Source organism: Tursiops truncatus, chromosome 13, assembly GCF_011762595.2.
Source record: "Tursiops truncatus isolate mTurTru1 chromosome 13, mTurTru1.mat.Y, whole genome shotgun sequence".
NCBI lineage: Eukaryota > Metazoa > Chordata > Mammalia > Artiodactyla > Delphinidae > Tursiops > Tursiops truncatus.
In genome coordinates, this window is record NC_047046.1 from 31,702,372 (window position 1) to 31,729,037 (window position 26,666).

At 39.2% G+C, this 26,666-nt stretch overlaps 1 protein-coding gene across 9 annotated transcripts in view; it reads right to left on the reverse strand.

Annotated features, from left to right (window-relative positions):
• ARHGAP28 (Rho GTPase activating protein 28) overlaps positions 1-26,666 on the reverse strand; it is a 149,659-nt gene that overhangs the window by 101,563 nt on the left and 21,430 nt on the right. The window contains exon 1 of one of the 9 annotated variants that reach the window (XM_073790539.1): positions 3,754-3,883. The exons of the other annotated variants lie outside the window; for them this stretch is intronic. The gene's annotated coding sequence lies outside the window, so the exon portion shown is untranslated. Of the gene's footprint in view, positions 1-3,753; positions 3,884-26,666 lie in introns of those variants that run through there. 9 annotated transcript variants of the gene reach the window in all.

Consider the following 26,666-nt stretch of genomic DNA (forward strand, 5'->3'; position numbering starts at 1 on the left):
GGCTCACGGGCCCAGCCGCTCCGCGGCATGTGGGATCTTCCCGGACCGGGGCACGAACCCGTGTCCCCTGCATCGGCAGGCGAACTCTCAACCACTGCGCCACCAGGGAAGCCCTGAAAGCAGTTTTTGAAGGGACTGTAACTTCTTACTGGTAAGGGATCTCCACAGACTTGCCTAATTCAAAAGGAGACTGTGCTTTAGGGTTTTTGTTTTGTCAGAAGGAGAAGGAGGAAGAGCAGAAGCAGAAGCAACAGCAGCAGAAACCAGAGATGGATCAAGTGGTAAATCCTGTAATATTTTAACTGAACGATACTGAACATTCATAGCTACTGAATAATTTGAGGCTGTCAAAAGAATGAAAGACGACTGATGCATACTATGCTATTATATAAAAGAATCTTTTGAAGTACATGTAGGCTCTGCTGGCCTCCATGATAATTATATTGCTATAATACAAAGCACTCTGTCTGGACTAGCCCTACTGCGCCTGTGGATGCCCGACACCAGCGCTGAAGGTGCCTGGTCAACCACCAGGCTCCCGAAACTGCCTCAGCAGGCGGCACTGACATGTGGTTCCTGTCTCCTTATCTCCAGGACTCCTTTTGAAGTTTATGGAAGCACTGTTTGGAATTAGCACCACAACTCATGGAACAGGAAGAAAAACAGGGTGAAAACATCTATATTATCACCTACTTATTCCAGGAGTTTCAGATAGTCAAACACCACTTCAGTACACAAATAACTGAAGTACTGTGCCTTCTGTCTTTTTAAGCAAAATAATGGACGTTTCACGTCCCAACTAGTGATTTTTGTGACGTACCAAGCTGGATTCTTGGAAAGTCTAAAACAGATCTGCATTTTTAGCAGGAGATATCCTTTACATATCTGGCCCCAATTTTACTACGTATTTTCATAAGAGAAAGAAAAAAGTTGAAGTCTTCATGTTCATTTGCTTAACTACATCTAACAAACAGAAAGTAACACAGACCTTCAAAGCTAACAGAGACAAGACCTGTTTACTCTGCTCACTTACAAACCCTGAGTTTGTTTGGGACCTGAGCTCTGTAAGCCTATCATTTATTCATCACTCAAGACTCCTAGCAATGAATGTCCATCTCATCAGTGCTCACATTGGTCAAATACTCCTCTCAATAGTTTTTTCCCCTTAAATAATCCACAGGCTTCTCTATCACTATGAAACAATTCCCTTTTTCTCAAAGCCTCCTTCCTTCTGTTTAGACAAGCACTTGGGGGCAATTGTTGGTGCAATCTTCTCTCTGTCAGTGGTCTTACTGCCACGTCCCACGAGGCCTTCAGAGAGAGCTGAAAGGCTTTTGCACTCTGGCAAGAAGGCAGTAAATTGCCTTCCCCCCTGTCTTTCATGTAACAATACTGCACATCTTGACTAAGCTGCCTTCAATCTCTGCTTCTGGAAAATTTCCAGGCAGGGTCTGTGTTTACGTCAGCAAGACTGATTCAAAACAACATCTCTGGGGTTTTTTTTTTTTTTTTTTTTTTTTTTTTTTTTTTTTGCGGTACGCGGGCCTCTCACTGCCGTGGCCTCTCCCGTTGCGGAGCACAGGCTCCGGACGCACAGTCCCAGCGGCCATGGCCCACGGGCCCAGCCGCTCCGCGGCATGTGGGATCCTCCCGGACCGGGGCACAAACCCGCGTCCCCTGCATCGGCAGGCAGACTCCCAACCACTGCGCCACCAGGGAAACCCAACATCTCTGGGGTTTTAAACAGGCTTTGAAACACAGTCCTACACTCAACTGGGGTCAGTAGGAGGCCTTCCAGTAAATCTGTTATTTCACTTTATCATTCTACTTATTGCAGAGGGGCACTGATTTCCTTTTAGCTCATCTTATAAGCTATTTTGTTATTTTTCATAAAATTTCTGCCAGAACCTTGGCTATTAGAGCCTTGCATTATTATGCCCACTGTCTTCAGAATTCCTTATCTGTAGAGATTCTGCCTGTTTGGGTAAGCTAAGTGTTGTTGTTCTGTTTTCCATCTGTTTTGTTTTTTTTTTTAACTTTAGGATCATAAAATGAAGTCCTTCAGAGTCATATCTTGTTAAATTTGCCTTTGATTAGCACAGCTGCTCTGCAATTAATCCCTGGGCTTAGAGTTTAACAAGGGCCTTACAAAACTTGTAAAAGATGGGAGGTGTACAGAGGGGTCAGGGCAGGGGGTTTGTGATTATTTGCAGAACTACAGGGGCTATCACAATGAAACTGTAGAATGTGAAACTGAAAACAATTTCTAAATATGCAAATTCCTTATTACTTGCAAGATTTAAAGTTAAAGACTTCTTATTTAGCAGTAAGTGTGAAATTATTTTCACAAACAAATGAGTACATGAAGCTATTGCCACAATCCTAGACATCGTGCCAGACATTTATCCCCATCATGAACCTTGGTTTTTCTTACCACCCCCTGAAATCTGTGATTAAAAAAAAAAAAATTTCCCCACACTATACCCAAAAAAAACAATATTGCATTTCGGTAGGCTTTCTTACTACACTCTAATCTAAAAAGAAGGCTCACTGAGGCCAAAGTAGACTTTACCTTTGATTACAAAATACACTAGTAAAACAACTTAAAAACAACAAAGAATCTATAAACACACTTGCAAAATATAAAAATGATGCTACTTAACTAAAAAAAAAAAGAACACAGTAAAGCAAATGATTCTAATCCAATTTAAAGGAAATGAATTTCAAATAAGCAACAAAACTATCCTTCCTGATACTTGCACTTCCCTCTAAAAGACAATACAAAGGACAAGAAAAGGAATAAAAAGAAAAGACCAGCAAGGACCCTTGACAAAGTGGCTGTACGGATAACAATGATCTAACAATTAAACATGAAACAAGGTGAACAGATATTATGGAAGTCTTTCTGGGAAGAGCATGCACTTGTGTTTACTGAAGTAGACCCTCTGCTTGCGATTAATCAGAGGAATTTTTGGCTTCGAGTGTACACTCTATAACTCAGGCACCAATGTCTCGAAGAAGGTGCGTAAGAGGGGAGCAGGCAGAGGCCAGGAAAAGATCAGAAGAAATGGACGGCGGCAGATCACACAAATCCCCAGGCCAAATGAGGGCAGGCACATGATGAGAACGCCTTCCTACCCACATGTCTTCTCTCGGACCAGGGCAAGGAACACAGCCATTTCTGGTTGGTGCCCTTTGTCCCAGCACTGAACACAAAAGGAAAGGCTGGTAGCCCCACCAAAGAAATATTTTAATGCCATTAAAGAGTGGAAGAGCTTGCTTGAGTAATGGAGTCTACCTCAGTTGATGTTTCTAAAATTAGATAATCATCTGGAAAGATTAGATGAGATAGTTGAAAGGCTCCTGCTCAAAAACAGGAACTGGAATCAAAACATCTCTAAGCCATTCCTTTTTATGCATCTATTAAGATCCCATTTTAACTAGCCTTCCCAAATTAGTAACAAGGCTTATCTACTTGCCTTCTATATTTGAGCTTTAGAAACTTACATTCATACCACAACAAAACTTTTGAAAGGTTAAAAAGTAACACTTTACTGGCACTTAACGTTATGTACCAATAACCTACTAATAAAACTGTGAGCCCCACCCATGCATTCACCTAAAAATGGATTTAAAACAAACAAAAAAAAGCTACCGGCAAGCTTTGCTTTCTCCTTTCCTCTTTTAAGTAAAAGGAAGAACCAGTCTGCAGAAAGAAGTCTGTGGCCCAAATTATTGGTTTAGGAAACTTACCTTTCAGCAGGTTGAAAGTCTCATGGATGATACTCTTAAGGGAGAAGCACAAGACCTCTCTGTGGCCCGGTGTCCTCATGGCCCAGAGGTGGGGATGCCACCCTCCAGTCCACTTGCACCCTCACACCTGCAGAGCTCGGCCTCCACCTCGGAGCAGGACCTCACCAGCTGCCTCCAGCCCTGCAGGGCCAGAGAAACAAAGGGCAGGGGAGCTTCTCATCTGAGTGGAGAACAATTCCCACCGCATGGCAGCCGTTTAAAGAGGTGGTGTCTGCAGGACGAAGGCTGCCTCAGAGCCTTCCTGTTTGCGTCCCAGCTCAAATTTTCATCCATTTCCTAAGGAAGACTGCAAAGAGTAATCAGCGCTGAGAAGGCTGAGGTTTATGAAAACCCATGCGGGGTGCAAGGGCAAGTTTTAGAAACACTTTTACCCTTTCCTTCTTTCCTCCACTAAGTAGATATGAGGCTTTATTAAAAGTACTTTTAAAGTCAAAAGCAAAAGCTGTATATGTTGTGATCTGGTAAAAGTATTTCTACTCCTGAAAGATTTTTCACCTGAAATGTAGAAAGGAAAAAATTTGTCGCTGATTAATCCAATATGTATCAAGTAATTAATAATGCAGAGGAAAACCATGCAACTTTTGGTCAGAAAGCAAGGGTCTGAGTCGAAAAAACCTTTACCATTTACTAGCTTTAAATAAAGAAATGCACTCAATCCCTCTGGGCCTCAGTTTCTTTGTCCGAATAAATGAGACTAATAATGTGTGCTTTACATGTCTATTTGTGAGAACTGCATAAGATGACTGGAAGAGACCCCATACTTTGCCCTAAAAGGTCAGAGCACGCTGTCATTACATCAAGGTATCCAATTTCCCTGTGGCCATTATATAATATGAGAAATTGGTAGCTGGCAAACGAAGAGCTAATACATCTCCTCACTTCTCTCCAAAATTATACTACATATGTATTTGTTTGCTTGTGTATTAGCTGACTTCCCCACTGGCACGCAGGTTGCCAGAGGGCCAAAGACCTCATTGGTAATGCTGATTTAACAATATCCCCAGTACCAATCTTCACATTTATTAACATGCAATAAATATTTGTAAAGTAAATGAATAGATAAATGCATAATCTGAGGCAAAATCAAGCACAATGCTCTACAAACAGTAAGCCTGTAACAAATACTTATTAGTGAATGTACCACCACTTTTTTTTAATAGAAAAACAGCCCAGTAAAAATGCAACGTGACAGAATTTTAAGACACACTGGAACCCTGAAAAACATTTGAGATAAATATGACTGTATGTTTTGTTAGATCACCTTGTTCAAATATATTATTAAGATGGTTAATGTACAAACTTCTTATCTCATGGATATTAGGTACGCTATCCAATATGAATTAATTCGCTGAAAAAGTTTACCTTAGTTTGTACCTAAAATCCTTCCTCAGGCCTGTCTTTGTTCAAAGTGGAAACTCTCTTTTCGCTGTTGCCCTTTAAGTCCTAGCTTGGTGGCAATGGGATTGATAAGGATTCATTTATTTTTTTTTACGAGCATTACCCAGACAAGAAGGATAAAGATGTGTGGTTCCTTGTGGCTCTTATGATCCAGCTACCAATGTTTAATATAACATAACAACATGCTGGGAGACAGGAGAGTCTCAGGGATCTGAAACAACAGATTTAGTTTTGAGCCTTCACATCATTGCCTGAATCCAGTTCAGGCCACTAGAGACTAAAAATCAATCCTCTGACGGCTGCTCATGAATATCTATTATGTGTAAAGAAGAAAGCAACTATAGTGGATATTTGTTCACTTTATAAAATTACGAAGAGAGGAAAGATCCTGAATCTTAAAAGATCATGTGAAACATAATTCCCTCTTCTAAGGATTTCTCTTGCTTTGCTTGAGAAATAGGACCCTCCTTCCGCGTCTCTTCTCCTTTCCTCTCTGCCCTCTCTCGGCTCCTGCTTTATAGATAGGACAAGAGCTATTCCACTACATACAGATCTTTTCACAAGCGTTAAAAGTGCCATATAAAGATTTTAAGTTGCTCGCTCTGAATGAAGTCATTTTAGTTCCAAAATATGAGGAAGCATCTCATAAACATTGAACCTGAAAGTTCTACAGCTTTTGGCCAACGAAAAAGCATCTCTGAAGAACAGAGTGATGATCAAATAAAATCAGAATTTATTACCTTTAACAAGTATCTATTCTGTTTTTCTAAGTTCAGAATTTCAGACACTGACGATATTGTTCGCTACATCCCTCCTCCTCCTTCTCTCACACAGCTCCCCCAGCGCTAGAGGCATTTTTAACTGAGCAATTTAAGATTTTAAAGAAGGTTCGAAACCGATTTTTGATAGCTTCCAGCAGCAAGCCTTTCTCACCTTGCCGGTAGCCTCCAGCCTGACAAATACCAGTCTGCCTGGGGCTTGTGAGTTCAACCATGAGGGTTATCAGATGCGCTTAAATGCCTCCGGAACAGGTACAGCTGACACTGGGGGAGGGGCTGAATTGTGGAAACCACCATCCTGTAGTCAAGCTGCTTCTTCATCCAATAAAGAACTTCTTTAAGAAGAGTTCTTCAAGAAGCTCTGACATCCTCCCCTGGGGCTGCTGGTGCACCCCACTAGCTATTTGCTATAAAATAGTTTTATTGCCCTAGTAACTAACAGACTTAGTCAAGATATCACTGTGTATTTGGTTAACAAATAAAAAGATAAGTTCAAATTACTGATTACAGGGTCCTGTTATGTTATTTCTATCATTATTTGAGATCACATATCTTATTTTAATAAACATTTATCTAATGCTACAGAAAACATAAAAATCAATCTTGTAAGGGACAATAATTTATAGGCATGAGTAAAAGGAGCAAATATCATAGAATACACTATCCCAAAGTCTATCATTACGAGGTATGTACACCGGAAGACAGAACAATAATGAATATTTCCTTTCTGCCATCTGTTGTTTTATAGGACAGCAGATTTCCTGTCAGCTGACTCAAATAAGTAAAACAAAGTCACATCGAAAGATTAATCTTATTGATAAGGATGTATTTTGATGGCAAGCTAGTTCTAAGAGGTTAGGGCTATTTCTTTTCCAAAATGAGAAACAAAGAAGATAATATCTTTTCCTCCTTTCCTCCCTCTCAACTGGATGTGGGCAAGGGCTCTGCTAAATGCTTTAAGAACATACAATGTGTAAGCACAGGGTTCCCATCCTCAATCAATTCATGAACTGGTAAGAGAGGTACAGAAATATCTAGTACAAGGTAGTGTGTAGTAAAAGAGAAAGGAAAACCTCAGATCACTCAGGTCAAGAGTGCAGGGCATGGGGATTTCCCTGGTCGCGCAGTGGTTAAGAATCCGCCTGCCAATGCAGGGCACACCAGTTCAAGCCCTGGTCCGGGAAGATGCCGCGGAGCAACTAAGCACTTGCACCACAACTACTGAGCCTGCACTCTAGAGCCCGAGAGCCACAACTACTGAGGCTGCGAGCCACAACTACTGAAGCCTGCACGCCTAGAGCCTGTGCTCCGCAACAAGAGAAGTCACAGCGATGAGAAGCCCATGCACTGCAACGAAGGGCAGCCCCCGCTCACCGCAACTACAGAAAGCCCATACGCAGCAACGAAGACCCAATGCAGCCAAAAATAAATAAATTTTAAAAAAAAAGAAAGAAAAGAGTGCAGGGCATGAAGCGAGGACACAAGTTCAATGGCTTTGCCACTTCCAAGCTGTCTGATCTTCGAGAAACTTGTTAATCCCTCTAAGCCCTGCTTTTCTCATGGATAAGATAGAGATCATACTAGTACTGCCTCCTAGGGTCCTGATGAAAATTAAATGAATTTATGAATGCCCTTAACAGAATGACTGGATTTTGGAAGTTATCAATAAATAGCACTGATGCAGAAGAAAAAAATTAGACGAAATACTTAAATTACCCTGGACATTCAAAGGAGAAAGAAAATTCCATCCATAAATAAAATAAGAGACAGAGGATTTTGCAGCTGAGAAACTGCTCTAGGAATAGGTTGAATGTACAGGCTGTCCTTGACTTATATCCCTTCAGTGTGAAAGATGATTGAGGAAAAGTACCTGGAAAGAAAAGGGGCCACAGCCCCCTTATCTCCCAGATGCCATGCCCCCCTCTTTTCTGGAATGCCTACCCATGGTCCTGTGTGCATTCTCAGCCTGTGCCATCCAGGGAACAGTAAATGGTCTTGGAGCCTCTTCTCTCTCCCCCCAAAATTGCTTCTCTCTCAACAACAGATACTCTCAAAGACTACCTTAATGTCTAGGAGAAGACATCTAGAATATTCATAAAAACCGAAACTTCTGTTTCTGGCCATGATGCATTAACTGGGACTGGATCAGCCTTCGTGCCTAAACAGCTGGAAACTGGATAAAATACAGGGAAAACTATTTACAGATACTAGACAAAAAGAAGCCCAAGATGTGATCCCTGAGAGAAAGGGAACAACTTAGGTGAGTCTGATGGTTAACCCAGCTTGCAGAGCAGTGAGAGGAAACCCAAGAACCTGGGTCTCACTAAGTAAAGGGGACACAGAACAGAGTTCACAGAGGCAAAGGCAGATGGAATTTTATAGGAAAAGTACTAGACAGGAAGCATCTATACTGACAAAGAGCTCAAGAAATCCACACGGGGTATCCTTGAGTTTGTTGCTGAATATTAAGTTGCACGCGGGCCGGGTCAACTTCATAACACTGGGCAAAAACAAATGAGGATCTACAAGATAAAAGATCCCCAGATCTGGCAAAGGGCTGGGAGCCATGTGAGTTTTTACCAGCCAGAATAGACAGTCTTTGCTGAGCAACTGGGGCTTTAGGTCACAACCCCAGAAGGTTCTTTAAAGTATTTGTTTAGTAGTATGGTTAAATGAAGCCTAGAGTAAAGGTTACTACAGACCTGCCCTAACAAACCTTTTAAGAGAAAGACAACAAAACTTGGCACTGAATCAAAATAATACAAAAGCAAAAAACTAAAAACAAAACACCAACCACCCCCCCACCAAATCTAGCATTCAGTAAAAAATTTACTGCACATGCAAAGAAGGAAAATAGGACATAGACTTGGAAATGACAGAGCTGAGGAATTAGCACACAAGTACAATTATAAATATGCTCAATATACTTAAGGATTTAAAAGAAAGATATGAAGAGATAAAAGGAAGATTAAAAGACAATGAGATGTTATGGAAGTGAAAGAAATATTTGAAATAAACAATATACCAGATGGGATTATCAGGACATTAATGAACTGCAGAAGAAACTAGTAAATTCAAAGACAGAACAATGTAGAGAATACCCAAATGTAAATAGAAAGAGGAAAAAAAGCCTGAAAAAATGAACAGAGCCTCAGTGACTTGTGAGACAACAAAGTGGTCTAACACATGTGTTATCACAGTCCTGGGATGCAGGTGGGAATAAAAATGATAAAAACAAATGATGGATAAAATTTTTCCAAATTTGATGAAAACTACAGACCAGAAATCCATGGAACTGAATGAACCCCAACAAAGATATACAAAGAAAACCAGAACCAAGCATATCATGAGGCAATTGCTGAAAACCAGAGATAAAGAGAAAATATCAAAGGCAGCAGAGTGGGAAAAAAAGACATTATGTACAAAAGATCAACAAGAAGAACAACTGCAAACTTCTCATTAGAAACCACACAAGCAAAAATCAGTAGAATGACATCTTTAAAGACCTGACTGGAAAAAGAAAAAGAAAGGTCAACCTAGAATTCTATATCCAGTGAAAATATCCTTCAAAAAATGAAGACTAAATAAATACTACATTACACAAACAAAAGCACAGAGAATTCATGGCCAACAGATTTGCACTACAAGAAATGTTTGAGCAAGTTTTTCAAGAAGAAAGAAAACACCAGGTGGAAACTTGGACTTACATAAAAAGTGTGGGAATTTGTAAATATGTGGGTACATACAAAATAAACTATTTCCTTATTTTTTTATTTCTTTAAAATGAAATTGACCATTTAAAACAAGATAATGTATTGTTAGGTTTTTGACATACGTAATAAATATAATGTATGACAACAATATCACAAAGGAAAGGAAGGAGAAAATGAAAGCATAAAGTCATGAAGCTCTTACTTCAGGTAAGAGCATAAAGTCATGAAGCTCTTACATGACACATGAAGCAATATTATTTGAAGGTGGGATATGATAAGATAGAGTGGCATACTGTAAACTCTAGAGTAATGACTAAAAATAATGATCAAAGAACTATAAGAAAGAGAGGAGATAAAATGGAATACTAAAAAAATACTTAAGTCATCCCAAAAAAGGCAAGAAAAAAAAGAGAAAAGGGAAGGAGAACAGATGAGACAACTGATGGGAACATACTGCATAGCACAGGGAACTCTACCTAATGCACAGTGGTAAACTAAATGGGAGGGAAGTCCAAAAGGGAGGGGTTATCTGTATGTGTATGGCTGATCCATTTTGTTGTGCAACAGAGGCTAACACAACATTGTAAAGCAACAATAATCCAATAAAAATTAATTTAAAAAAATAGAAAACATACCGCAAGACAGTAGACTAAGCACAGCCATACAAGAAACACACTTTAATTATAAAGACACAGAGTAAAAGCAAAAGGATGGACTAAGATATGCCATGCAAACAATAATTAAAAGAAAGTTTGGATGGCCATGTTAATTCAGACAAAGTAGACTTCTGTGTCAATTTGCGTCCTGGGAAAGAAGATGTCAAGACTGAATCAGAAGTTCAAGAGATTTATTGGGGGAAACACTTGTGAAAGATAAAGGTAAGAGGGAATAGGATTGAGCAGGGTAAGGTCTTCAGACTTTAATGCAGATCTGACACCTGTGAAAGGAGAAAAGGAGAAAGAAGGTTTGGGTCAGAGGAGCCTGAGACTGCAGGCTCTGTGAAAGTCTTAGCCAGGCTGATGGGGAGTCCCCAGCTGAGACTGCCCATCGGAAGAGCTGGCTTTGGGCAGAAACAGTTGGGGTCAGTCATGAGCTGGCAGCACCATGGGGAGAACATAACCACAGTGGGGATATATGGCAGATCCCCAAACTGTTGAAGCTGAGGCTGTGGGCTAAGTGTACTACTTTGGGGAAAGGAGGTCTGAAGAGCACAGCTCGATGGCTTCCACACCTTTAGAACCAGGGGTATGACCAAGGACAAGGAGGGATATTTCTTAATGATAAGAAGCAAAATTCATAAAGAGACCCTAACAATCCTACATGCACATACACTGAAACACAAGGCTTCAAAATATTTGAAGTAAAAACTCTTAGAACTGGGGCTTCCCTGGTGGCGCAGTGGTTGAGAGTCCGCCTGCCGATGCAGGGGACGCGGGTTCATGCCCCGGTCCGGGAAGATCCCACATGCCGCGGAGCGGCTGGGCCCGTGAGCCATGGCCACTGAGCCTGCACGTCCGGAGCCTGTGCTCCGCGACGGGAGACGCCGCAGCGGTGAGAGGCTCGCGTACTGCAAAAAAAAAAAGAAAAAAAAAAAAAAAAAAAAAAAAAAAAAACCTCTTAGAACTGAAAGGATAAACAGACAAAGCCCAGTTACAGTTGAATATTTCAGCACTCCTCTCTCAGCAATACATTGAATAAGTAGACAGAAAATCAAGAAAAATGCGGAAAACTTAAACAATAGCATCAACCAAATTAACTTAATGGATATTTTTAGAATACTCCCACCCAAAAGAGCAGAATATATATTCTTTTTAAGTTCACAGGAAATATCACCGAGATAAATCATATGCCAGGTCATAAAACAAATCTTGATAAATTTTAAAGGATTTAACTCATACAAAGTATGTTCTTTGACCACAAAGGAATTCATTTAGAAATCAGAAAAGAAAGATATCTAGAAAATCCCTAAATATTGAAAGTTAAAGGACACACTTTTAAAAAACCCACAGATAAGAAGAAATCCCAAGGGAAAGTAGAAAATATTTTTAACTGAATAATAAGAAAACTACAACATATCACTATTTGTAGGATACTGCTGAAGCAATCCTTAGAGGGAATTTTATAGCATTAAATGCTTATTGGAATAGAATAGAGGTCTATAATCAATGATCTAAGCTTCTACCTTAGGAAGCTAGTAAAAGAAGAACAAATTAAGGCCGAAATAAATCAAAGCAAAGAAATAATTAAGGTAAGAGTGAACAAAAATCAATGAAAGAAAGAGTAAACAGGTGAACAGAGAAAAATTATTTAAAAGTTAGGTTTTGGAAAAGAGGAATAAAATTGATAAATTTGTAGCTCTTTTATCAAGAAAAGAGAAGACAAAAATTACCAGTATCAGGAAGGACAAAGAGGATTGCCCCTAAAAATCCTGAAGATAGCTAATGGATAGTAATGGCATAAAATAAAAAACTATACTCCAAGAAATTAAACAACTTACATGCAATGGACAACCTCCTTGAAAGATATAAACTACTAAAACTGACAGCAGAAGAAATGGAACCTACCTATATTTATTTTGAATATTGACTGATGATTTTATACTTTCCATGTAGCAGTAATTTATTCATGGACAAAAGAAAACCAGCCTCACCAGTGTGATAACTTTAGCTTCAAAAGTCCTTACGCCAGTAAAAATTAAAATCCTGAAAGATACCTCACAGTAACAGATAAAGCAGGAAGGGGAAATAAAGGGTGAATGAATATAACTAAAGTAATAGTGAAATGGAGCAGGACGCTGTGGTCCTTCCCCCCCAGCATGTCTTCCACCTGCCTGTTGTCTGTGGAAAAACTTTAGCCAAAGAATAGGTTTAATCAGAGAAGTGAGAAAATGCAGAAACAAAGGAAAACAGTCCAACAAGACAAAATAATAATAATAGTTTAGTCATTAAGCACAGTCAAGGACCTTCAGTTCCTTCTCAAGGGCTATAGATAGATATATTCCGAGCCATCTCCTGGAAGTTAACTACATGATGACCAGATTGTAGCCATGACATAAGCTGCCACAATTCCGAGAACTGGCCTCAAGGAAGTGGGAACAAACCGACCCTGGAACTGAAGACTAACTGTACTTAAAACAATCAAGACGACGCTGGTCAGACCACCGATGACCAATTTCAAGATGACGGTCAGAGCTGACTGTGCTGTTTCTGCATGTAGCCCCCTCCCTCTGTCTATAAAAGCTCTTGCCCACTGGTTGACAGTGGGGAGGGAGGGGGAGTCGCCTCCCCGCCCCCCGTTGCCGGCATCCAAACTAAAGCAAACTTTCCTTTCCACCAACCTTGCCTCTTTACTGGCTTTTGAGCGGCAAGCAGCTGGACCCCACTTTCGGTTACAACAGTACTTGCATAATTAGGGCAAAATTATTATTAGCTAATACCCTTAATTACAAGTAGGTTTTAATATGAGTCTGGATCTCAACCCATCTCTTTTTTGGAATTAAAAAGTCTGGAAGTGAAACTATAGCTTCCTTGACAACACAAACGGTCCCAGAATGATTCCTAGGAACAAAAGAAGCAAGATGATTGTCAGGAGGAAGTGTGCTTTGAATCCAGGATAGCAAACAGTTCTTGTTTTACAATAAGCTGTGAACAGCCAGCTTTGACTATTAGCAGTTATGTGCCAATGATTATTAACTCAACTGCATAGTGAGGGCATTAAGTCACAGGAAGACTGTTGCTTTTATGCTGTACTTCTACTAAAACTTGATTTTATTGCCCATTTTCAACAGCTCTTGGGCTTGGGTTGTAAACAACAGCCTTTTGGTAATTCTTCTGCAAAGGATGCAGCCGGTGAGTAAAATTTAATCATATATGTATACAACAAGGAAGAACAAATAACAAAATAACACGATTCTCCATTTACAAGTCTATCAAGTTATGTGCCTTACCTAAGAAGTTATGTCTTTAATTCTAATCATTAGTGGTCATTAGTAAATGAAACAATTTTTATTTTTCTCAAGTGTTTATGTTTCTTATATTAAGAAGCCAAACAACAGTCTAGAGTTTCATAGGGAGATGTGCACAATCAAGATGTCATGCCAGGCTTAATGATAGTAATAAAACACTTTAGGCATTTACTAGGTTCTGGTTAGTATTTTAAGTGCTTTACATATACTAACCAATCTCATCCTCCATACCACCCAATGAGATTGTACTATTACTTCCATCATTTTACAGATCAAGAAATGGAGGCACAGAAAGGTTAAGTAATTTGCCCGGGATTCCACAGGTTGGCTTCTGATGCTGTATGGGGCACAGAGAGGTTAAGGAATTTGCCCAGGATTGCACAGCTAGGCTCTGATGCTGTAAAAACTGAAGAGTAATTCCCCAGTACACCAGTTACTACCTCTGCTTTCACATTGCAGGAATTAACATTTTTACAAGTTTTTTTACTTCTGGAAATGACACTTTTTGTCTCTATGGTTTTAATAAGCTGAATCAGGAAAAATACAGTGTGAGGAAACATTAATTTGGTTCTGTGAGCTTCCCAGCAGCAGGTCAACTTGCTGGGATGAAGAACCTTTTCAATAATCCAGTAGCACACTCCAAGACTACAAGCACATTTGCAAACAGCATAGTAACAGCCTGTGAGAAGGTGTTATGTTGAAAGGTAAGCAAGGTAGAACGGAGACCAGCACAGCTGACCCAGAGGAAAAAGAAATCAGTTCAGTCCTAAAATCAAAACTTAACGAACTTCCACATCTTGAAATGAGAAAAGGATGTGACATTGATTTATAGAACCTTGTCTTGGAAACCCGTTCTGCAAGACAAGAAAAATCATACTTGCTCTAGTATCTTCTTTGTGCAGAAGACCTGGAAGGAAAATGCAATCACTGGGTGATGTTTACATGACTTGTGGAAAGGGAAAGGGGAAAAACTAAACATTTATTGAGTCCCCAGGTTGGGCCAAAAACTGTGTTATGTTGTTTCCACTTCATCTGATTAAATCTTGACAATGTACCTATAAGGTATTATTCCCATTTCTAAGGTCTAGAAAAACTGAGGACAAAAGAGGTTATGTAAAGTGCCCAAGTAAATATGCGGGGAGGTCAGAAGTCCGCCTCTGATCTGTCAGATTCCGAAGCTCACACCACACCCATACCACACACTGACCCCTGTGCCTGCCCACCCCAGAGGGGCATCTTTGTAAGAGGTGTTCTACTTCTTCTGGGGGGCTAGACTGTATCATGTCAAAGGTTGAGCTCTAGGGTAAGACTCCTGGGTCTGAAGCCCAGTTATGCTGATGACTAACCATTGACAAGTTACCTGACCTTGCTGTGCCTCAATTTTCCAGCCATGGGTGACAGTACCTATATCATAGTGATGCTGTGATTATTAAAGGACTTAATATATATAAGCCCTCCTGTATATTTCCCCATAGCATTTATCACAATACACTATATATTAACCAAAAATTCAATTTATTTATTTCACTTTTCTACCCCCTAGAATGTAAGCTTCATGAGGGCAGAAATTATTATCTATTTTGTTCTGTACAATTCTGTATCCTCAGTACTGAGATGAGGGCCTGAAACTCACTAGGTTCAATAAATATTTGTTGAGTGGTGGACAAGTATAAGCCATTAATTTAGTAAAGATCAGTATTTCATTTTTGTATGAGTCTGAGCATAGAAATACATGGTGATACATGCTAGGAATAAAATAAAAGGGTCGACATATGGGTGATGATGAGGATGAGATACCAGTAAAACACGAATGCCCCTTTTCTAGAAGTTTACTAATTTTGTATGTCAAACTGGAATTCCTGTATTGCATCTATATTCATGGAAAGCAGAGGAAGTTATCTCTGTTTATTGGGAAATGAAAAGATACCTGGTCTTTCTAGCTTTCTCTTTGCCTGAAACTTAGGGGTTGACTCTTCATTTAACCTAAAAGTCTTTTTTTTTTTTTTTTAATCAGCAAAAGCCAATGATTGGCTTTCTAATCCTAAATTCCAAATGAGAAGAAAACTTTCCTTTCCTTAACCAGGTCTTACCAACATTCAGTGTAGCAATGAGGACACAAAAATGCTTTGAGCAGAGATGTCACCCACTCCCACTCCCTCAGGAAATTTTAAAAATCTTATTTCTCTTTCTTAGATTATTTTATTAATCAGGATATTTAAAAATTAAGATGATACAAATAATATTCATAAACTACGCTTTTTTGAAGATTCCTTATAAATACAAGTAGCCCTAAACATGCATGTCCTCTGTCACATGTGTTACAGTACACATAAGTACAGCAGGTCAGTCCATGCACTTATTAATTATTACATTCAATATGATATATAGAGAATCCTCCATAAACACTGCATTTAAAAGTTAATGCTCAGTTTTAATTTTTTGTTTCTAAAAAATAGATAAATAAATAAATAATATTTATTTATTTATTTGTCTGCACAGGGTCTTAGTTGTGGCATGCAGGATCTTGTTGCCACCTACAGGATGCAGTATGCGGGATCTAGCTCCCCCAGCAGGGATAGAACCCAGGTCCCCTGCACTGGGAGCGCAGTCTTAACCACTGGACCGCCAGGGAAGTCCTTCAGCTTCTTTTAAAATTACAAATCTCATTTAGCTTTCAAAACCCTACCCAGACGTTACCACCTCCAAGAAATCTTAACCAGTTTCCCTCACTACTCAGACTTAAATACCTATTTTTGGGTGCTGTTAACATCTATATACTAAATTACTTATTAGCATATGTGTCTCCCTACAAGACTGTAAACTGGAGGTCAAGACATTTATCCGCGTATGCCGGAGCCTAGAACAATACCTGGCACAAAGTAAGTATTCAATAAATGTTGAACTGAATTACTGGATATAGATTCAAGATAAATGTAGTCAATAAAACAAAGTCACAACTGAGTATTAAAAAAAAATGAACACTAGAGTTAGAGAGTCCGTGTACTTGGATGACGGCTGTATCAATTTTTTGAAAGTCACTTTGTTTTGAAGTGACTTGGAAAATATTTGAAGGTGATGGGATAATTTGCAAGCATCTTCATCTGTCCTAAGAGAAGCAAAAAGGAGAGAATTTGTGTGAAAGTCACTTTTGATGATGATCCCCTTAGAAAAGTTATATGCAACATGCCAAAAGAATTGTCTGAAATCACTGTTTTTATTTCTAACTGGAGCTCTATTTGTTTCAAGGGTTTCTCAGAACTCAGCCCAAAGGCCACTGTCCCTGGACAGCTCTCCTGTCTCCCCAGGGAGTAACATTCCTACCCCAGCCCCGCCTCCTTCGTTACATTTATTTACTCTCATATCTGCCTCTTCCACTGGACAGAAAACCTTTTGAGGGCAGAGACTGTCTTACTATCTTCATATTCCTGATATCTGGTACACATGAAGTACTGAATAAAAATTCACAAAAAAATTAAATGAATTAAAAGCTTCTTTTAATTCTGAACAAGCCTAGCCAGCTCTTATTGGGGGCCTGGAATCTGGACATGGGCCTGTGTGCCAATGTTAATGGACCCGGCATTGTAGAAAGTGCCTGTGAAATTCTAGAAAACATGCCAACTTGCATTATTTTTTTTTCTAACATCAAACAATTCGACAATAGAGCTTTTTGCCCTTCATTTCACTAGAATTATTCAGTCTTATTCTTTTACGTCTATGAGGACTTTTTCCATGGGCAAATTTAATTGTGTAGAATTAGATTTTATCATCCATATCCCAAATTTCTGAAGGAAACTGTCTTTATTCAAAGAATTTCAATAGAACAAAACAGCCAAGAGAGGGCCAACCAGATGTAGGGATACTGATTCTATATATAATAGTTCTTGATAATTACTTGTCTGCTTTAGTGCTTTCCCTCTCTGACCCCAATCAACAGAACTGCGAACACTGTGGGGAAAGAAGAAGGAGAAGCCGGGAGGGTGCCATGCTCACTGAGTGCCCTCAGGTGCACCCCTGCTCTTACGTGCTCTACTCAGGGCACCGGTGCTGGTCTCCCTCCCCAGCTGCAGGCCAGGCAGGACAGCTTCTGGCCACTCACCTGCCTCAGCACCGGAGCTGCTGGGAGCACCCACCAAATATCTGTGGGGCACACACTGCGCTGGACACCAGCCAACAGAATCAGGGGGTGGTAGGGAAATCCAGATAGACTCTGTGCTCCTGGAGTTTAGAGACTAGCAGAGAAGAAAACTGAACAAGTATTTGCCATAACATTGGATGGATGTCATGATAAGGTAAATACAGATCGTTCGGTGTCAAACTCTAATACTTTTCAAACTCTAAGAATATTCTACCTTGACAAATAAGAACTGAGGAAAAGAGACTGGGTCTTTTGTACATGACTGCATGTCTGGCAACGCTTTTTCCCCCATTTTCTGATCAGTAAATTTAGGATTTAAAAGTACCTCCCTCATAAAGTTAGTGACAGGTAAATGGAATGACACAAGGCAAAATGCTGTGAACAGGGCCGGGCCCACAATGAATGGACAGTGCATCTTTGCTGTGGTTATGTCACATAGAAGGGCACCTGGTCTAACTCAGCGTGTCCTAATTGAAGTGACTTCTAAGCTCAGTCTGAAGAATGGGAGGGAATTCATTGTGGATGTATCAGTTTGCTAGAGCTGCCATAACAATGTACTACAGGTTGGGTGCTTTAAACAAAGGAATTTTTCTCACAGTTCTGGAACCTTGAAGGCCAAGATCAATGTGTCAGCAAGGTTGGTTTCATGCTGAGGCTTCTCTCCTTGGCTTGGAGATGGCCATCTTCTCCTTGTGTCTTCACATGTTCTTCCTCCTGTGCCAGTGTGTGTCCTAACTGCCTCTTCTTATAAGATCAGGTTGGATTAGGGCCCACCCTAATAACCCCATTTTAATGTAATTACCTCTTTTTTAAACGCCCTATCTCCAAACAGTCATATTCAGGGGTACTGGGGGTCAGGGTTTCAACATATGAATTGGAGGGTTGCATTCATCCCATAACAATGGGAGACACAGGAAGCAGCACAGAGAAGAGGACTATTTCTAACAGAAATATCACTATTCAATAAATATTAAATATTAATATTAGGAATGTCACTATTTCTAATAATGTGTGAACTGAAACAGGATAGTGTAGCATGTTGACAAGAAACCGAATGAAATTAAACCCTTTTGTAGTATAGACTGCAAAAGAGGAATAGCAAGAGTTGAAGCTAGAACGTGGAGACAAATCAGGCCATGTAAGGCCTCTAAGAGAGTTTAAATATAAAGCAGTTGGAGTTTACCCTAAGGGAATGGGAAACCATTGTAGAATTTCAAGCAGGACGTATATGTGGCACAGTTGAACTCCATCTGAGAGAGAAAAATCACTCTGCCTGCATTATAAGAAGGTTTTTGGAGGCAGAGTGAGTTTGAGGCAAGGTGTGTGAAATAAGACAAGTGAGAAAGGCTGATGCCTTGAGTCAGGCCATGGGGTACAAGAAGCTGATAAACTCCAGAGAGCTAATCAATGGACTCTGTGATTGATGGGGCAGGAGGGGAAAGGAGAACAATTTCCACGTAACCAGCAAATGGGCAGATAATGGTGAAGGAAGATGACAAAGTTGAAATGGACCTTTTGAATTTGAGAAACCTATAGGACTGCCATTACACCACTGGCTGTTGATAATATCTATGCTTATTAAACTCTGACTATACACCACAGAGTGTGCCAAGAAATTATGTAGATTATCGTGCACCTTTCTAGAATACAGACAAGGAAGCTGAGCCTTAGTGAGATGCGTAACTTGGCCATGAGGCCACATCCTTCCCACACCCTCACCACCCCTGGGGCACCACTATCTTAACCTCTGATGCCACAGATTAGTTCTGGCCACTTCTGTACAGCATATGAAGGCAATTGTACAGTGTATGCACTCTTTTGTGTCTGTCCACATGCATTTTTAAAGTCTGCAATTTAACTTGAGGAAAAAAAAGAGGTTGTTACAGATGGAGACATAAGTATAATCTTATGAACTCATTTTCTTATCTTCTAAGGACGCCCGCATGGATGGATACATAGTACCTACAACATTCATATTCCCAGGTAAAATCAGTAATGTGAAATGAATCCAGAGAAGGACAAGGCCCATTGCGGTGTTGCATCCTTTAGAAGAGATTGAGTCGCAGACCCAGACTAACTGTAACAAATCCCTTCAGATGAATTAAAGATTAGGATGTAAAGTAATAGTAATGGTAAGAGAGGTTTTAAAGGGAAAGTTCTATTGTAATAGCTTAAAGTAAATTTAGATGATAATAAATGTGAAATCAACTCCAGTTGTTGCTTTATCAAAGTAATCCCTTTTTCTAGTTAGGAATCTTTCATACTGCTAAGGAATTGAAAGTGACTTTAGATAGTATTTTGAATGTGTTTTAAAAACAATAGAAATGACAATTAACTTTTTCATTAGTTTTAAAAATTCTTTTCTAAAACAATTTCATAGAAGCTGTACATTTAACTTAATATTTTACTCTCTGCTCATTATACTATATAATACTACATTATTGTACTTGCTGAATTCTGAGTTTGTTTCTTCCCTGGACCTAGGAATTTCTTGGTGGGGCAGGGATTACAGTCTTTTTTTTTTTTTTAATAAATTTATTTATTTTATTTTTGGCTGCGTTGAGTCTTTGTTGCTGCATGCAGTCTTTCTCTAGTTGCGGCGAGTGGGGGCTACTCTTTGTTGTGGTGCACGGGCTTCTCATTGCGGTGGCTTCTCTTATTGCAGAGCACGGGCTCTAGGCGTGCAGGCTTCAGTAGTTGCAGCACGCGGGCTCAGTAGTTGTGGCTCGCGGGCTCTAGAATGCAGACTCAGTAGTTGTGGCGCACAGGCTTAGTTGCTCCACAGCATGTGGGATCTACCCGGACCAGGGCTTGAACCCATGTCCCCTGCATTGGCAGGCAGATTCTCAAGCACTGTGCCACCAGGGAAGCCCTACAGTCTTATTTTTAAGGTAAGAGGATCTTGGCTTTGATAGTTCTCTTATGAATTATACTACTTTTGCTTTCAATCACAGTATTAAAAAAACTGTAAAAAAAATTTTGACTTGGAAGGTGAAAACAATCATATTTGCAAATTTACTGCCATCAAACTTTTAAAGTTACCCAATGTTTGTAAAGGGAGAAAAAACTTATCTGTTCACCTAACTGTTCTCCACAACGGGTCTGTTTGTTTGTTTGTTTGTACCTACACAGGTGTGCACAGTTAGGATATAAGCCCATTTCAGAGAAGAGTCCCATCATTTTTTAGCATAGTGAATTCTTTGAACTCCTACTGCACATCTTTTGATCACGTTTTTCTTAACCCCCTGAAATTCCCGATTATATCTGGATGTCCCTCTCCTACAAAAGAGCCAACATTTAGCCTAACCTTCTTGTTGAGCCAAACAAGGTTCTGATTACAATCTTAATGAACCTCCTTTTGAGAAAAGAATCAACCGCCTATGACCAATATTTTGACGGCAGGATACTCTGCCTTTAAACTCGGTGGGAAGCAGCAACTTCCAGGTGAATTGTGAGTCAAGTTGTTTTTAGCTGAGAAACTCTGCAGCTGGGTGTGAAAGCCTAGTTTCTCTGTCATATCTTTAATTTTCTCAAGGTCAGATAGATAAGAATCTGTGAAAGTATTCAAACTTTAGCTACTTTTTACTTTTCGGTTCTGCTCTTATAATTTTCCATATTCATTTCCTGTCATAGATGAGTTGTAGATTTCAGTTCCTTCACTCATTTAAGTCTGATGTCCCATAAGCATCTCTGGCTTATTTAAATTACTTAAACTTGTTAGGTGCAGAGCACAAGCTCTAAATATACATGTATATGTATTTTAACTAACCAACCATACAGGGATAACTGGGTGAAAATTAGTAACATTTTAATAATAAATTAGACAATCACAGGAATGAAGACAAGTCATTGCAAAGGTATAAAACAAAAAAGAGTATACCCAAAGTGGGGATTTTATTGATCACCAATAAGATATTCTAAAGCAGAACTAGAATTTCCTTATTCATTTCTAAGCTTTTCTTTTTGAAAAATCTGATTTGTTCCAAATTTGCCTACCAACTCTTTAATGAAACTTTCTGAAACTTTAGAAATTGTGTCTAAAAGGATTAGAGTAAGAACTAAATCCCCATCTGCCAGGATATCTGAATTTGCCTCCTTTCAAATTATACATGAGGTATCTGTGGTGAAACAAAGATTAGGAGAAAACAGTAAGCATTTAAAAGGAAAAGCCCACTCCATGCTTGCTAAGTATTAAATTTTCATTGATTTTAGCCAGCATTTTATTAAAACTTACATTTACAATGTTACATGTAAAATGAGTATTAAAAAGTCTCAATAAAAACCCATTTAATAAAGCAACAAGATCCATATTATTTTAAAACAAATCTAAAGCAGTCCTATGTCCTTACCTGACTCTTGCTCACAATAAATCATCATTTCCTGTCTTGCCTTTCATCTTCTCTGATTAAAAACCACAAGTCTCATTTATCTAAGATGATAAAAGGACAGATATAGAGCGAAAAAGCCACAAATACCATTAATACCTCACTTTCAGGTCTGTCTACCTACAAATCTTTAACTAGCCCAACCATCCAGAAGGAAAATCGGATAATTTACATTTCCCTTTCTATCCTTTCCTGCTTCCTGGAGCAATATTAAAGGATAAGCAAGCAACAGACTCTAAAGCAAATTCTATGCCCTAAACCAAAGAAAAATAGAGTATCTTATATGTGCTCTATTATACAGCATCTTATATATGCTCTAGGGATTTTAACACCTCCCCCATCCCCATTTCTCATCTGATACAATTATAGTATGTTTGCCACAGAAATTTCTTATTTTGAATCTTCTAAATAATATTCATAGCAGACCTACAATCCCATACAGTGACATGTAAAAATAATCATTCCTCAAGCTTCAGTTTCCTAAATAAACTTGAGAAATAGCTATTTAACACAGCACAACGAATGGACTTCACAGCACTTGGAAAATGACCCTCGGAGTCAAAATTATATAGCTCTGGCATGGAACTTCTGAGGTCTACCCCTGGGGAAACCATCCTCAAAGTCTCCTGACAGGTAATCCAAGGAGCAGAACTCATTAATTTTCTTCTGGGGAAGTACAGTGTGAAAGCCTGATATCCAGTCCTGCTTGTGTGGGGTGAACAACTCTGTGTTTAATGCTTTATTCTACTGAACTCTGAAAACTCCCTTGACATCAGTTTCTAAAGAATTTACCAAAGTTGCTAAAAACATTGGCTATTCAGTCTGGTCCTGTATCTCTGATGTCACAGGTCCCATTAACTGGAATGATGGAGAGAAGGACATAAAGAGTGAGAGATCACGCAATTTTGGAAAATTATATGTACCCTGTCATGGCTTAATTCTTAATCCAATAGGATAGGTAGGTAGAACATCAAACACTACTTAAATTGTTCCTTTACCAAATCTGTATGAATTTTATTTCCCGAGGGTAGTAACATCATGATAGTTGTCAATCCAAACTTTGCATTAATCATCAGTATGTCCCTATAATGCCTAATTCAGATACACTCCTCCCGATATGCAATGCTGGCCAGGTTTGTCTTCTCGTTTATCTCTGACTCTGACCCATCTCTCTAGACCCATTTTACTTCTTAGGTTTTGCTCCATTTGTTTCTCTTCCCGTCCTTCCATCCTGCTCCACTCCCCATTCTCCCCTCTCTATCTCCACAAAGTACACAACAGAGCTTTCTCCTGTTTCCCAAACTTCACCACGTTAAAGAAGAGTGGCTTACTCTACTCATCAGTTTCATGTTCCCCAAAATACTGCTATTTCCCATATGTGATGACTATCAAACAGGTCATATTCTCTGCAAAGGGTCAGAAAGGATATTTTATGCTAGGTGCTCCTGTGTTTAGGTTTTCAATACATTACAGTGGTAGAGGTGGAACAGGGAGGGGGGGAAGGGAAGGAGGGCAGGAAATGATGATTCAAAGGACTGTGCAAAAAAAGAACGGTGCTTCATGGGGACATAAGAATACGAATAAGAGTAAGATTAAGAATAACAAGTTAATTCTTACATCTTACTATGTGGCACTCATTGTTCTAAGGTCTTTACTTATATTGATGTCTTTAATCCTCACAATAAGTCTAGGAGATTAATTCTGTTATTATCCCCAGTGAGGAAAATGAGGGGCTGAAGGGCTAAATAACTTGCCCAAGTCAGCAGAAGAGCCAGAAATCTTGCTCTTCAACATAGATTTGCTTCTTTTAGAGCTAACAGAGGGGAGTTCCTCCCTGGCGGTCCAGTGGTTAGGACTCTGCACTCTCACTGCCAGGGCCCCGGGTTTGACCCCTGGTCGGGGAACTAAGATCCCGCAAGCCACACGGTGGGGCCAAAAATAAATAAAATGAAATAAAATAAAACAAAACAAGCCCACTAAAAGGAAAATAAAAAGGTAACAGAGTTGATTATTTCAATACTGGAGAGGGTGAAAGTGAAACTGACTTATGACCAAAATGGTCCAGTTTCTTTGTGACCAATATATGAACCCTAATAGTTGAGACATACACTAACTTAAACTGATTTTTTTGGTGCTTATTGATAATACAGAAAAATTGCTTAAATGTTGTCCCGGAATGATATTCGTTTTAGAAAACGCTGAATACATTTTAAAGTATTTGGGCTCAGGCACAGGGTGACCACATGTGCTGGATTGTTTAGGAAAATCTCAGTTTATACCTGCTGTCCAGGCATGATTGTATAGCACCTACTTTCACTTTTAAAAGTGTCCCATTTCGGACAAGAAAGTATATAGTCATCTTACTTATGCACAACCAGTGTAATTGGCACAAGTCAAATTGCACAAAATTCAGATCCAATCTCTTTACTGTATTATTTTCAGGTCATTCCTTTTAGCAACTCCAGAAGCTATTGGTCTATGCCAACAACAACCAATGGCTGTTCACTGTCAGCATTGATTCTGTTATCTTTATGCACATTTTTTCTTGTTTCATGGTCCCATCCCCAAGCTTTCTATTCAACAAGAATCTTTCACTCAGTTTTTTCTACCTGTAAAATTAATTAGGATTACTGATTAACTCTAAAGCTTCTAAAAGGCAAAATCAATACAAAACAAACACCCTCCTTCCCTACTTCAAGACATATATAATTTAAAAACTTTCTCTGCAACTAAAGCCACATAAAGTTACCTCAATAAATGTTAGTTTAAAATCATATATGCTCATAAAAGGGAGAGTTCTATTGATCTTTTTCTTCTCAAACACTTTACAGGATTTTGTACATCACCATGTGAATTTCAAATGATCTCTTATTCATCTTCTGAGAATCAACATCTGCATAAAAACTGATAAGTGCTGCATTTGGCTTTAATAATTCTGATTCTTTAATTTCCTCATCCTAAAATCAGCTGTTTTTACCATAATGAGCTCAGTGGTGCTTTTCCCCATTTCCCTTTTTTCTGCCTCTTCCTACCTTCAAAGACTTCATTTCCCTCTAGTCCTTTTGCCAAATTACTCCCTTTCCTCCTCCAATACTTTCTTTTCTATAATAACCACTCTAGTGACACTTCTGCCCTTAAGGATTCCATTGTCACTTTTTGGAAACAAGCCACTGTTCATTATTCACTCTCTCACATTACACTTCCAGTAATGCCCCCAACTCAGCAATTGCCTGAGTAGGCCTATGCTCTCTCCATAGCACTTTATAATTCTTCTGGAAAATTATTTACTCTTGGTCTCCTTACACAAAACTCCTGACCACCCTACCCTTGGATCAAATTATCCACTCAGACGTACAGTCTACTTGGGAAACTCAGCTGACAAATAAAGCTTCCCAGCTCCTAGGCTTCATTCACCTTATTGCTTATGAAGATCCTTGGGAAACTGACCTACAGAGAGAAGGGAGGAAATTCTTGCCCTCCATCCACAGGAGATCAGTTTACATACCCTGAAGCACTGGACTGCATTGTTTTACTCTTATCTTGGTCCACATAACTACAGATGTTCGAGGGTACAGTTGACCACTAGTTCTGGAAAGTGCTCCACGCCAGTGTAAATCGTCATGAGGGAGACAATAGCCTACAATGTCCTGCTTAGTGACTTCAAAGTTTTGACCATGTTCTGCAGATCTTAGTATTTAAACTTATCTTGATTTTGATACCCAACATAGAACTGTATTCATCTTTAATTTCCACTAAATGGCCTCAGCTATCCAAAGAGGTTTAATCTCACTATGATAATGACATATCATTAAAGGGTTCTCTATAAGAGTTGCTTTGGATGTGTGGTACCTTTTGGGGAGAAACTGCTATAAGGTTTGAAAATCACATTTAATAGAAAGAAGTGAATTTCATTAAAGATGTAAGGAAAGTAATTACAGCTTCAGAGTCACATGGCCAAAGGCAAATTATACATTCCATTCTATAATAATGTTTTAAATAGACATTACTTCCTAGTTACCTGTTACCTTGTTCCTTCATGAAAGTGGTCTTATTTGCGATAAGTAGATATCGTGAACAAAGCTGGAGTCATTGCAAACAGAGAATCAATTGTATCACATATTTTAGAGCGATGAGGTGACACTTAAGCACATGTTCGCCAACACATAGACCAAAATTTGACCAAATCTTAATCATGAAAAACGAGCATGTCTCTGTCTGTCAGCTTTACAATTACACTCCTATAGGAATTTCGGTAATCTCTTCGTCTTTTATGGACAGGGACAATATTTACTAAGACAAAAATCGGTATGCTTGGGGTGAAATGTTTCAAGATGAAACTCAACTAGAGTCAGACACACGCAGAAGCCACAGCTCTGGGAAGACCATCAGAATTCAAACTTTAAAACAACAGCAAAAGAAGACACCTCAAAGCATTCAATTCCATTTCTCTAAATGTCATCCTTTCAATTATCTTAACAA